General features: G+C 38.8%; 1 protein-coding gene across 5 annotated transcripts in view; it reads right to left on the bottom strand.

The window, feature by feature from the left end:
* Positions 1-12072, bottom strand: part of LOC124287852 (methyltransferase-like protein 27) — a 49202-nt gene that overhangs the window by 13611 nt on the left and 23519 nt on the right. The window contains exon 1 of one of the 5 annotated variants that reach the window (XM_046724333.1): positions 5568-5799. The exons of 2 other annotated variants lie outside the window; for them this stretch is intronic. The gene's annotated coding sequence lies outside the window, so the exon portion shown is untranslated. Of the gene's footprint in view, positions 1-5567; positions 5800-12072 lie in introns of those variants that run through there. 2 more of the 5 variants (XM_046724336.1, XM_046724334.1) reach the window with 2 other exon arrangements.

Genomic DNA, 12072 nt, shown 5'->3' on the forward strand with positions numbered 1-12072 from the left:
TCTTTGTTTCCTGATACTGACAACAAAGTATCGAAATGCCGACGAATGTAAACCATTTGATGTAAAACACCAGTGTCCTGTTATGAAGCAATAGCACCAGTAATTATTTTTGCCAGTGAATAGCGTCGTGTCAGTTCTTAGGGTAATATTAGAAGCATCACCCCGATTTAACCCACTTGCCGGGTACCATCTATAATGCACTTGAAGGCCGCAGTGTATTCGAGTTGACCCCGTTCCTCGATAGTGTCCTGGATAACAATGTCAAACAATGACCTGTACATTTCATCTGAGATAAGGTCATTCATCTGCTGACATGGTTCATAAAGTCATATTTACACAACCGATCTCACACCACATGTTTTACCAACGCTGGTGCCGGTGAGTAAGTGTGTGAGTATGGTTTTACGCCGCTTTAAAGCTAAAAGTAGCAATATTCCAGCAATATCACGGGGACACCAGAAATGGGCTTCACACATCGTACCCATGTGGGGAATCGAACCCGGGTCTTCAGCGTGACGAGTGGACGCTTCAACCATTAGGCTACCCCTCCGCCCACGGTGATTGAGTGAATTGCGTGTATGTACGCTTGGAAAATGTCGGATGCCTGTGTTACTCCGGGCTTTCCTCCCACGCCAGTAGGACATATTTTGATCATCTAACTGGAATACGGTTCCAAACGGCATAAGACGTCCTTGGCGACGTTGCCTCAACATCTATACTGACAGACTGAGTTTGGTTTTACGCCGCTTTTAGCAATATTCCAGCAGCATCACGGCGGGGGACACCAGAAATGGGCTTCACACGGATATGACGGACTTATTATTTGTCTTGGCTTTATGCTGTACAGATTAGTCGAAATGCATTATAACGGTTATGACGAACATTAGCATTCGTAACTATTCGCCTCTTTCCGTTACCTACAAGAACACTCGTACCTGTATAGTAGGCCATTATTGTCAAGAATCGTGGCAAACCAATCAAATCGCGCGTAGTTACTTGTGAAATGAGTCAAATAGTTTCTTTTTCTTTAGTTTTCGTTTTTAATATCAATTCTGTGATTATAGAATTATCTTGTTACTGTATATTTGTTAACGGCACAAGAAACTTACTTTAAGTGACTTTCGTGTTGTATTATACATTTCTTGGTGTAGCCATGTTTGGAAATCCAGAGTTATCTTTCCTTGGAAATAGTAAAAGACTATTTTCATCTCCGTGCCCGTTTGCGCTTAGACAAGACCCAGTCGTGAACATGGCCACGAGAGGGGTACGGGCCGCCATCCGGCTTGCCGGTATGACACGAGTAATTACGAATACGAATTAGTTGTCCCTTTGCGCTCGTTATAACCCATAGTGTATTATAGTACTGGTGTACGTATGATTTTAGATTCCCCGCTTACAATGGATCCTTGATATCCGTAAACATCGCATACAGGACGATCTTTACGTGAAACGAAATGCATACAACGCTTCATTTATCATGAAATCCGGCTTCCGTGTCCGGACAGTGAATTTCTATAACCGCCAGTGAGAAACACAGCATTTACGAACGTCAACCACGCTAGGCGATGTTTCTTTTGCAATCATGGTCAAAGGGCGAGACCCATGTAATCGCACTGGTTAATCTACACATACTGGTCATAAAAAGTGTTTGTGGTATATCTGGACTTAAGATTGTATTAATTTTATTCAAAATTTTACGTACGTTAATTTCGGCGAAATCATCCTAGCTAACATTGTAACGTTGTCACAACGTTATGCTTTCGTTGTTACAACGTTATTCTGTGGACTCCCATTAACGTTGTCACAACGTTGTGGCCTGTCTTTGTGATACGTCATTTTTACGTCGCCACAAGGTTAAAGTTATTTGATGCTAATGGATTTTACGTTGTCTTACGTTCTATTTAACGTTAATAGTTGAATAGTTTTCCCAGTAGTGAACAGTACATATGAAACACAGTAGAAATTCACTTGTTTATTCGTTAATTTGTACGTTGTTTTGATCGTGTGTTTTCTGAAGATGTAGCTGAATAGTGAAAAAAGAATCTCAAAGTGACACGTTTCACAGAAAACTTGACACCAAGTTATAAGAAACGTTGTTATAACGCTGTGAGGAGACCACCTAACGTTTCCTCAACGTAAATTTGCAACGTTGTTATTGCGTTGTGACATAACGTTATAAAATAATGTAATACTAACGTTGTGACAACGTTGTGTCATGACGGTACCAATCTACAACCTTCCCATAACGTTACGAAAACCTTGTGTGTTAGCTGGGATGAGTGACCAAATTATAGTTATTTACACCAACCACTAACACATTACCTATATTTACCTTTGAAATGAACGTTTCTTGATGATAGTGAGTGAGTTAAGTTTTACGACGCTTTCAGCAATATTCCAGCAATATCACGGAGGGGGACATCAGAAATGGGTTTCACACATTGTAAATGTGGGAATTCGAACCCTGGTCTTCGGCTCGACGAGCGAATGCATTAACCACAAGGCTACCCCTCCGCCCCAGATGGGCTCAGGGAACATAAACAAACATCAGCCCATGTCCCCCTCGACACCAGTGAACAACTTATAATAGCCTTTCTTAAAATCAAGAAGACCGAGGAAATCTCAACCATGACTAAACAAGCTAAGATATACGTAAATATATACCTGACAATAGCAACCAGTTATATCAAAATGATATGCATATATTATCATAATTTCAAATAATGTCAATTTCACATTTATATTGACTTAAGGCCAGACCAATTTTATTTCTTGTTTTACGGTTCCGCCTGTCGTATTTTTTCAAGAATAAGAAAAAAACTAAAAATTAATTTTCCCTGCTCAAAATATAAACTCCTAATGTTTATATTGGCCAAAAATGTAAACATACAAGAAATTTTGTTTTTAGATTGTTTCTTGCCCCATATACGCTTCATAAATTGCCAAAAGTAACATACTTTGAGTATTTAGAAAATATTTTCCCTCCTGCCTTTAGGTTTTCTGAGGACAAAAATCCATAAAACAAGAAATAAAATAGGTCTGGCCTAATAAATATTTATGTTGACTAAGTCAAATAGACGCTATTGTTATGGACACTTTTTGTTCCGGATAGCGACCGGCATTGTGTTTTGCAAATTCATCACCAGGCATCCGTCATCAAAAGGACGGTTATCATGAAATCGCAGAGTTCATAGAATCCCGATGTTACACACGAAAATGATAAAACGTATTTATCGCATAGAATGAAGCTTTTGGCATATTTTATCAATTGAAACTGTGAGTGACCGCGCTGATTGTTCCTTCAACCGCGTTCTCATTACCGCTGCCGATGCCTTCAAACAAATGCCACTCAAACAAAAGAATTTCAGCTGACCGAAAAGAATTCATAAACCTTAATTATAATAAATTAATTTTCATAATCTTTAAAAAAACATGTTTGTAGTAGTCTGTCCATTATATGCCAAAGCGAGGTTCTCTCGATTGATGTAACCAGATCGTCGGAAAGCTCAACGGTAGACTGTCATGCAGACCCTTAAACAGACATATATCCAATAAAGCCCATGCAAGTCTACAATATGTGGCAAGTCTAGATTTCAAGAATCTTAGAACACGTGAAAGTCCAAGAAATTATCGCCCTGCAGATTTGTTTATACTCTGAAAATGAAGAAAATCTCTGGGCTCCTTTCATTATGTTTTATGAGTATAATCTATGAACCGTTTTTTTCTGTAAAATATGTTTATTTCAGAGACGGGATGTTAGCCTTGCTCAACGGCCATTGATCAAAGTTTTCCTTAACATCTTGTTGCAGCTATCATTGTCTCGAATGCGCATCGGGTATGGTCATTCTTATTTGAAATTATATACAAATTAACGCTCTAAAATAACACGATATTGGAATATATTATCCCCGATGTAATAGCGGTTTCAGATGCAATTTATTCCGTCCATTGAGCAATTTTCATGAAATTATATCAACGGGTAAGTTTTAACTGGATCACCTGTAGATTGGTAAAAAAGGTGTGCACAGCTGATTTCAATTTCCTGTATGGTTTACGAGAAAATATTCATGGTAATCTTAATCCCTGCATTAACGGTAATCAGTTTTATCATCACCTGTTTGTTCACCTGGATTCCCTGAAGGATACAAATGATATTTTGACTGCGCATAATACACTAATAATCTGTCGCATTACGGAAAAGGAGGGAATCTAGATAAGGGGGTAACTGACGAGATTCACATCGTGTACCTGGACAAAATGTTTGAAAACGAATGTGTCGGGATACACGAGTTTCGTCCGTGTAGTGTACCTGAATATAGATTGATACAACTGACAGATACATTCTGTACCTATTAATGCACGTGTGTACAGATGATATGTACGTCTGAATGCAAAGTTATACAACACTAAATAGAATGTACAACTGAACACTATACAGCGTTCCATTTAAATAGTATATAATCAGATTTATACGATAAATAATATGTGTCTCGAACCCATCTCTCTTCCATCCTACCAGCGCACTCTCGAACGCCTCTGTCCCACCCAACTCTCGAATCTCAACCTCGAAACCTTCTCTCTCAACCTACTCTCTTCCAACTCTAATATCGATCCCCTCTCTCTCTCCCAAACCCCTTGCCAAGCAATCCCATCTTCTCTCTCAACCTACTCTCTTCCAACTCTAATATCGAACCCCTCTCTCTCTCCCAAACCCCTTCCCAAGCAATCCCATCTTCTCTCTCAACCTACTCTCTTCCCACTCTAATATGGAACCCCTCTCTCTCTCCCAAACCCCTTGCCAAGCAATCCCATCTTCTCTCTCAACCTACTCTCTTCCTACTCTAATATCGAACCCCTCTCTCTCTCCCAAACCCCTTGCCAAGCAATCGCATCATTCTCTCGCACCCGAATTCTCCGACACTACCCTCATGAGTCTCTTCAACCCTACCCAGGTACCTCTTCCACTCCCCTGCCCCACACCACTTCCTCTCTACCCTCGAACCATCTCACCCTCCAGTAACCCTTATCTCCGGCCCTTCCTTAAGACCCTCTCTCCCACTTTACCTTCGCACCACCCTAACCTTACCCAGGGGCGGATCCAGGATTTTGGAGGTGGGTGTGTGTGTGTGTGTGTGTTGGCGTGTGCTGTGAGCACATACATCATGAAGTCCAAAGGGTGGGGGGCGGGGAGTAGGGGATGTGTGCACCCCCTCTGGATCCGCCCCTCTCTCCAAGACTGCTCCTATGGGAACCCAAGCCCCTATATCCTGACTGCAGCAATTTAACACGTTCCGGTGAACAACAAAAAGTTGTTAATTTAGATAAAAGCTCTGGTGTGATGTCCGAAAACTTGACACCAGCGCCCCAAACAAGAAACACATGACTCGGATACAGTGCTCTCCTTCACGTGAATGTTTAAAACTGTTCAGAAGGGCTGAATCTGTTGCGAGGGGCCGATATCACCACGTTTCTATGAAAACTATACACCGGTTCCTCCCCGAGTACCTGCTGCCTGGTTTCAGTGTTATGCAGGGTAAAGATGCCTATGTTTCTAAATATATACTCACGCTAGCTGTCAGGAAACGTCGCTGAATGGGATGTCCGATCTGTAGAAGGCGAGCTGAGTTAGTGCAGACGAGGACCCGAGCGTGCGCGTTACTTGTCTCGACCTTTCGCGTCAAAACGGTCGTGTAATGGGTCTAACACAGTGAACTATTTTCTTTACAGCAGCCGCTCTGTTCAAAAGCCTGGAAAACTTTGCGTATGGTTACATCCAGGGAAAGTCGTGATAGGACCAAGCGCACGAATAACCTCAACGGCACATGCGTGTCACGAGAGAACCGATAGCTTGCCATGAATGTTTAATCTGTTTAATAGGTTATCAGTCTATTTCAACTATAAGAGCAGATACTGGAAATGATGTAATATCACCGAGATGACGATATTGGGGTCGAACAGTGAGGATGATGTACAATATGGTAAAGTAGAGTTAGTATCATATGAGAGAGATTTACTCGTTAGGAGAAATCTGGTTTGAATATTCATGGTTACAGTAATATAATATGTTAGAAATTATGTGAGAGAAACGAGACACGTTTAAATGGCATTCCTGTGAATATTGTATGTGTTCTTAAGGTCAGAACAATAGATAACTTCCCATGTGCGTTTCCATGGCGATGATTGTTATGAGCGAGGAGTGACTGAGAGTTTGAACGAGTTTGAATGGTTTAACACCCTGTTTACACTCGTGAAGATCTGGGTTAGAATTGGTCTTCAGCAACCCATTCTCGTCGTAAGAGGCGACCAACGGGATTGGGGGGTCAGACTAGCTGTCTTGGTTGACACATGTCATCGTATCCCAATTGACGAAGATCGATGTTCATGTTGTTGATCACTGGATTGTCTGGTTCAGACTCGATTATACATTTTTGGGTTTGGTTATTGTTTAACGCCGCGATCAGCAATATTCCAGCTACGTGTCGGCGGTTTGTAAATAATTTAGTCTGGACCAGACAATCCAGTGATCAGCATCGTGAGCCACGATTTACAAAGACGTAAACTATTCTAATAGTGTTTGTGCAGATAGATAACCTGGTCTATTGAAGACTTACATGTCCTTATTATCTGCAATTCCTTTGATTCCCAAACGAAAGAAACATTTGCCACATTCGGACGATACATCAAATCACCAACTAATTTACAATTTACTTAATTCAAATTATTTACAAACTATTTAAACACGTTTTTAATAATACATTGTAATTATAAGAGGTGCTATATTAGCAAATGTTTTGTCAGTAAACTAACTGCAGCTCAATTTTGTTCTACATTTGCACTCTGAGCCACTTGGACTAAATACAGAATAGAATCGTGTCTGGGTCTCGTCTCGTCTCCTCGACTCTGCTTGACAGATGGTGTCACAACAAAAGTCGTATTTGGAATATTAGGCATATAATGAGAGTCAGAGTGCCTCGACCCCGTCCCAGAAAGGCTTCTTAACGCTGCATTTGTTTGTTTACTGCTTAACCCCGCACTCAGCAATATTCCACCTGTGTGGAGGCGGTCTGTAAATGATCGAGCCTGGACAATCCAGTGGTTCCAAGTAGTTTAAATCATTTGGATTACATTTACATGTGTGACTAGTTTGGGTATGTTTCAGTGTCCATACCCGCCTATAATCCTGGCAAAGTGTATTATGTCATGTATGCTGGGCACAATATGTGAAGCCCATTTCTGGTGTACCCCGCCGTGATATTTCTGGAATATTGTTAAAAACGGCGTAAAACCATACTCACTCACTCATTATGTCATGTATGCCTAGAGTGAGTGAGTGAGTTTAGTTTTACGCCGCACTCAGCAATATTCCACCTATATGGCGGGGGTCTGTTAATAATCGAGTCTGGACCAGACAATCCAGTGATCAACAGCATGAGCATCGATCTGCGCAATTGGGAACCGATGACATGTGTCAACCAAGTCAGCGAGTCTGACCACCCGATCCCGTTAGTCGCCTCTTACGACAAGCAGAGTCGCCTTTTGTGGCAAGCATGTATGCCTAGAGGCAGTGACATGTAAACAAATTAATTCAATTTCATTGTGTTCACATACATTAGGAAAACGTGCGGTTTCAAAAGTTTTGCGCACGTTTGGCACATATAGGATAAAGGAACACTTGTACGTTTGGAATGATTAGAGGAACACGTGCCAAATTATTGGGTTGCGTGTCATGATATTACATTTCATGTCATTATACAGGCATGAATGCTCAATCAAACCATCTGAAATATATTGGAAATATAAGGAAACTTATATATCTCAGCAGGTGCTCGGTCTCCCTGCGGCTTCTGTCAACAAATTCACAGCTTGTTAAATTGGATAAAGGATGCTAAGTAAGCTCTTCAAAATAAAGAAACGCACAGGCCAAAAATACCGAGATGTATTGAACGTATTTAAGTGTACATAAGTCGATTAAGCTTGAACATAGATGATGGGAATTCGACACACGGATGAACATACCTCTTGTTGTCATTGTCAGTATTAATTTAGCTCACTCACTGCACATGTGTGGACACTAGGGGGCGTTAATATAATTTCATTTTTATGATTTGTCAGATCTGCAATGCCGTTTAAAATAACAGATAATGTAATCACTGAATTACTACCACATACATCTTGAATAGCTTTAAGCATGATCTTTCTATGTTGATTGTATAATGAACATTCTAAGAAATAGTGATGAGCATTTTCGCACGGGTTTCCACATGCGCAGGATGGATAAGTAAATTGGCCTTCTCTGTACAGATCGTAACTTAATCTACTTGCTTCATGACGTAGTTGAGTATGTAATATGTTAAATTTTCTAATACCGTAAGAAAAGTACAGTGGAGCTGAGTTATATGATGTTATTATGCTCGATTTAAACTTTGATAGTGAAGTGCAAGTTCTTACATCTGTAGATAAATTGTTCCACAATCTTATAGTCGATGGGAAGAACGACTCATGAGAATTTTTTATTCTTGTTCTTGGCAAACAGATATTGCCTGAATTTCTTATATTATATTGACTCCTGGAGCCCAGGCACTGAGGAGATATTTCTTTCAGGTGGACTGGACTTTTGTTGTTTTGAATATTATAGAACAAAGACAATTTTCTTATTCTTCTACGCTCTGATAGTGCCCAAGCCTGTTTCATAATATAGTGAATTAAAATAAGAATATTTGGGAAGTCCTGTAATAATTCTTGCAGCTTCCATCTGGAGCCTTTCCAATTTTAAACTTAGTTCTTTTCCGCAGCCATCCCAGACTTCGCATGCGTACTTAAAGTGAGGTATTCTAAAAACTGTGTAAATCTTTAGAAATGTATTTCTATTAAGAATATATTTAAGTTTTCTTATTTAGTAAATCATTTTAGAGGTTTTGGAAACAATATTAGATACATGGGAGGACCATTTGCCGTTCGATGAAAGTATTATCCCCAAATGTTTATGATCTTCTACCGTTTTAACAATCTTATCGTCAAATAATAAGTTAATCGAGCAAATATCATCTTTAAGTGAGAAAAGTACTGATTCTGTCGTATCTGAGTTGTATGATATCAACCACTTGTTTGCCCTGTCGTTTAACCTTCTGAGATTTACGTTCAATGAGGTTTCTATTCTTTTAAGATTTCCAGAAGCCTTGCCTAATGATGTGTCATCTACAAATAGTCGCGTTATGCAATCTAAGTCATCAGCAATATCATTTACATAAACAATGAATAAAAACGGACCCAACACTGATCCCTGTGGGACGCCAGCTTGGAGTAACCTTGGTTTAGACAGGGCTCCATTAAAAAAGACTTTTGATAGCGATTACATTATGTAATTACATAACCACTCTAACAATCTACCTTTAATAACACACACACACACACACACACACACACACACACACACACACACACACACACACACACACACACACACACACACACACACACACACACATACATACATACATGTATTTAAAAATTCAGCTTTATCAATATCTGAGAACAGCGACGGGTCATCATCATTAGGGTATTGTTTGAGAGCGGGAATGCAAGATGCTGTACCTGAATGTTTTACAACATATCGCAGCATTTTCCAGTAAGAGGGTTTATATTTAAAGTGTAATTCAGTGATAAAATCATCAAGATTGGAATAAAAGTTCTCTTTTACAATCTATTTGCGTCTCACCGCTGTACATCTCAATAAAAGAATGTATATACAGACATAAGAGAGTGAGAAGGGCCACTGATACAAAGTTATGAGAGCCGGTAACAACATATACAAGCAGGCATTTATTCACATATATCCTTATATAAATGTTTTCTACGTTGTAGCAATAAGAAGCAGGTTTTGGCAGTAAGATAGACCTTGTGTTCAAAAAGGGCAAATAACTTTTCGTAGTTCGAAAGTGTTAAAAAGTTGGACACTTCAACGTAACATTTGCGAAGAAAGCTATTCTAGAGCCAGCATATAAGGGTCACCATAATAAAACATTCTCTTCATCTTCAATAAATCCCTTACAGTTAAAACAAACTCAATCCTCAATACTTACATTTGTATATCTGCCCACTTCTATTCTTAAAGGAGCAATACTACATCTAAATTTTGCAAAGGCCGCACGGTAATTATTATTAATATTGGATATTTATATAGCGCACATATCCACGCACTAGTGCATGCTCAAGGCGCTGATTCCGGGGCATAAAAGAGCTGACATAACTTTCACAACAATAAAAACTTTAAAAGATCTGTAGGTACGGAGCTTACTTCTTCTATTCATATCATTATCTTTCCAGAAACCTTCTTGCCAATGTTTAACACATTGTTATTCATAGGAAATTTTACATATTTGTACAGATAATTTACTAGTTAAACGAGTGGTGATATTTAAAATATGCTGCATATTTAGGTCTGTTAATTTTGACGAAAAAGGTAAGTTCAATTTTTACGATTAACAGCAAACCTTTCCGACAATAAGAACCATGTATATTTAAACGCTCATAGCTATTGTCGGACAATAGGTGAGAACCCGATCGAAAATCTATAGGACGAACTTAATCGATGCGTCCTAAACGTCACCATCGTCCTCAGACACTTGCAGAACTTGCCAACGCGTTGCAGGAGGAATGGCAAAGAATTTCCCCAAGAAAAAATCGACGACTTGTGCAATCCCTTCCAAGGCGGTGTCGAGCAGTGACGGCTGCAAGGGGTGGTGTCACCAGGTACTAAACTAATACATTGCAAGAAAAAAAATCAAGAAAAAGTACAGGCAAAAATGTCCTATTGTAATAAAAAAAAACTATTTATTCATCAACTCTGAGGTTAAGGATTTGAGAAAAACATTGATAACTCACACATATGGGTTATTCAATAGATAAATTGATCTTTTATCTTTTTAATGACACTTATAGAAACGTGAAGTACTCACATACAAAGGGCGATTACAATGACGTATTACATATTTAGATAGGTCTTTGATCTTTCAAATGACATTTAGAAACATGAAGCACTTACATTTTGTGATTATATCTTTAAAACAATGTTTTCAAAGGTATGAGTTGTAAGTGTCAAATTGTCTTACATTTACATGAAGTACTTACATTTTGTGATTATAACGGTCAGATCAGATATTCAAATTGATCTTTGATTTTTAAAACAATGTTTTGAAATATGAATGAATATGAGTCAGTAGACTTTAATATTCATCAATATTCTGTAGTAGGAATAGAGCTGAAAACCTATGTAATGTATACAGGATCTGTCTATTTTACATTTGTTGTATGAATATACAATACATGAAGGTCAATAAACGTTATGAAAAACTTTTAAAAACTAGCAAATACTTTTTATTGTTTTGCCAAATATTCCTTTTTCAAAATAGGACTTTTTTCCTAAGCAATTTTAGGACTTTTTTCCGGTACTTTTTTTCCGAGTACTTTTTTCCCGCACACCTGCAAATAAAATATCTGTCTTTCTGTATGTCTGTATGCTTCATTATTGACTCAGCAACTTCTAGAATGCCGATCAAACAACAATGGGTGGATAAAAAGAAATTTTAGTTTGAGCCTGCTTGTAACATTTGTGGGCTTGATGTTTAGCACAGAAACGTTGTGATATGAAATCTCATTAACTCTCGGTAGTTTCCGGAACACGAGAAAGGTTTTTAAATGTTTTTGGCTTAAGTCAAGATATTTCTTTTTGCGTGCTTTATAAATGATTTGATTTCAGAGTTTTTCTGTATGTCTCCTTTAAGAGACTCCAATAAGGACTACGTAATGACGTTCAAGCTAACATACAGAGGCTTATGTGGCTGACCAAAATGACGCAATCATTCTATTAGGCTAAAGTAACATCACATTTTGCCAGTACCTGACACTCAGAACAGAGTCTGGAAAGAGTCCACGAAAGATTTGCATATAGTCTGTTCCGAAGTTATAACTAATATTTATGATAAGACGTGGTGCTTTTTAACTAGGATCGACTGTTTTGGTTTTTGTGCTGTGTTTAGTACTATACTAGTCTTCCATGTTTATGTGAAATAATGG

This window comes from Haliotis rubra, unplaced genomic scaffold (genome assembly GCF_003918875.1).
Source record: "Haliotis rubra isolate DU_JTF1 unplaced genomic scaffold, ASM391887v1 Scf407, whole genome shotgun sequence".
In the NCBI taxonomy this organism is placed as follows: Eukaryota; Metazoa; Mollusca; class Gastropoda; order Lepetellida; family Haliotidae; genus Haliotis; species Haliotis rubra.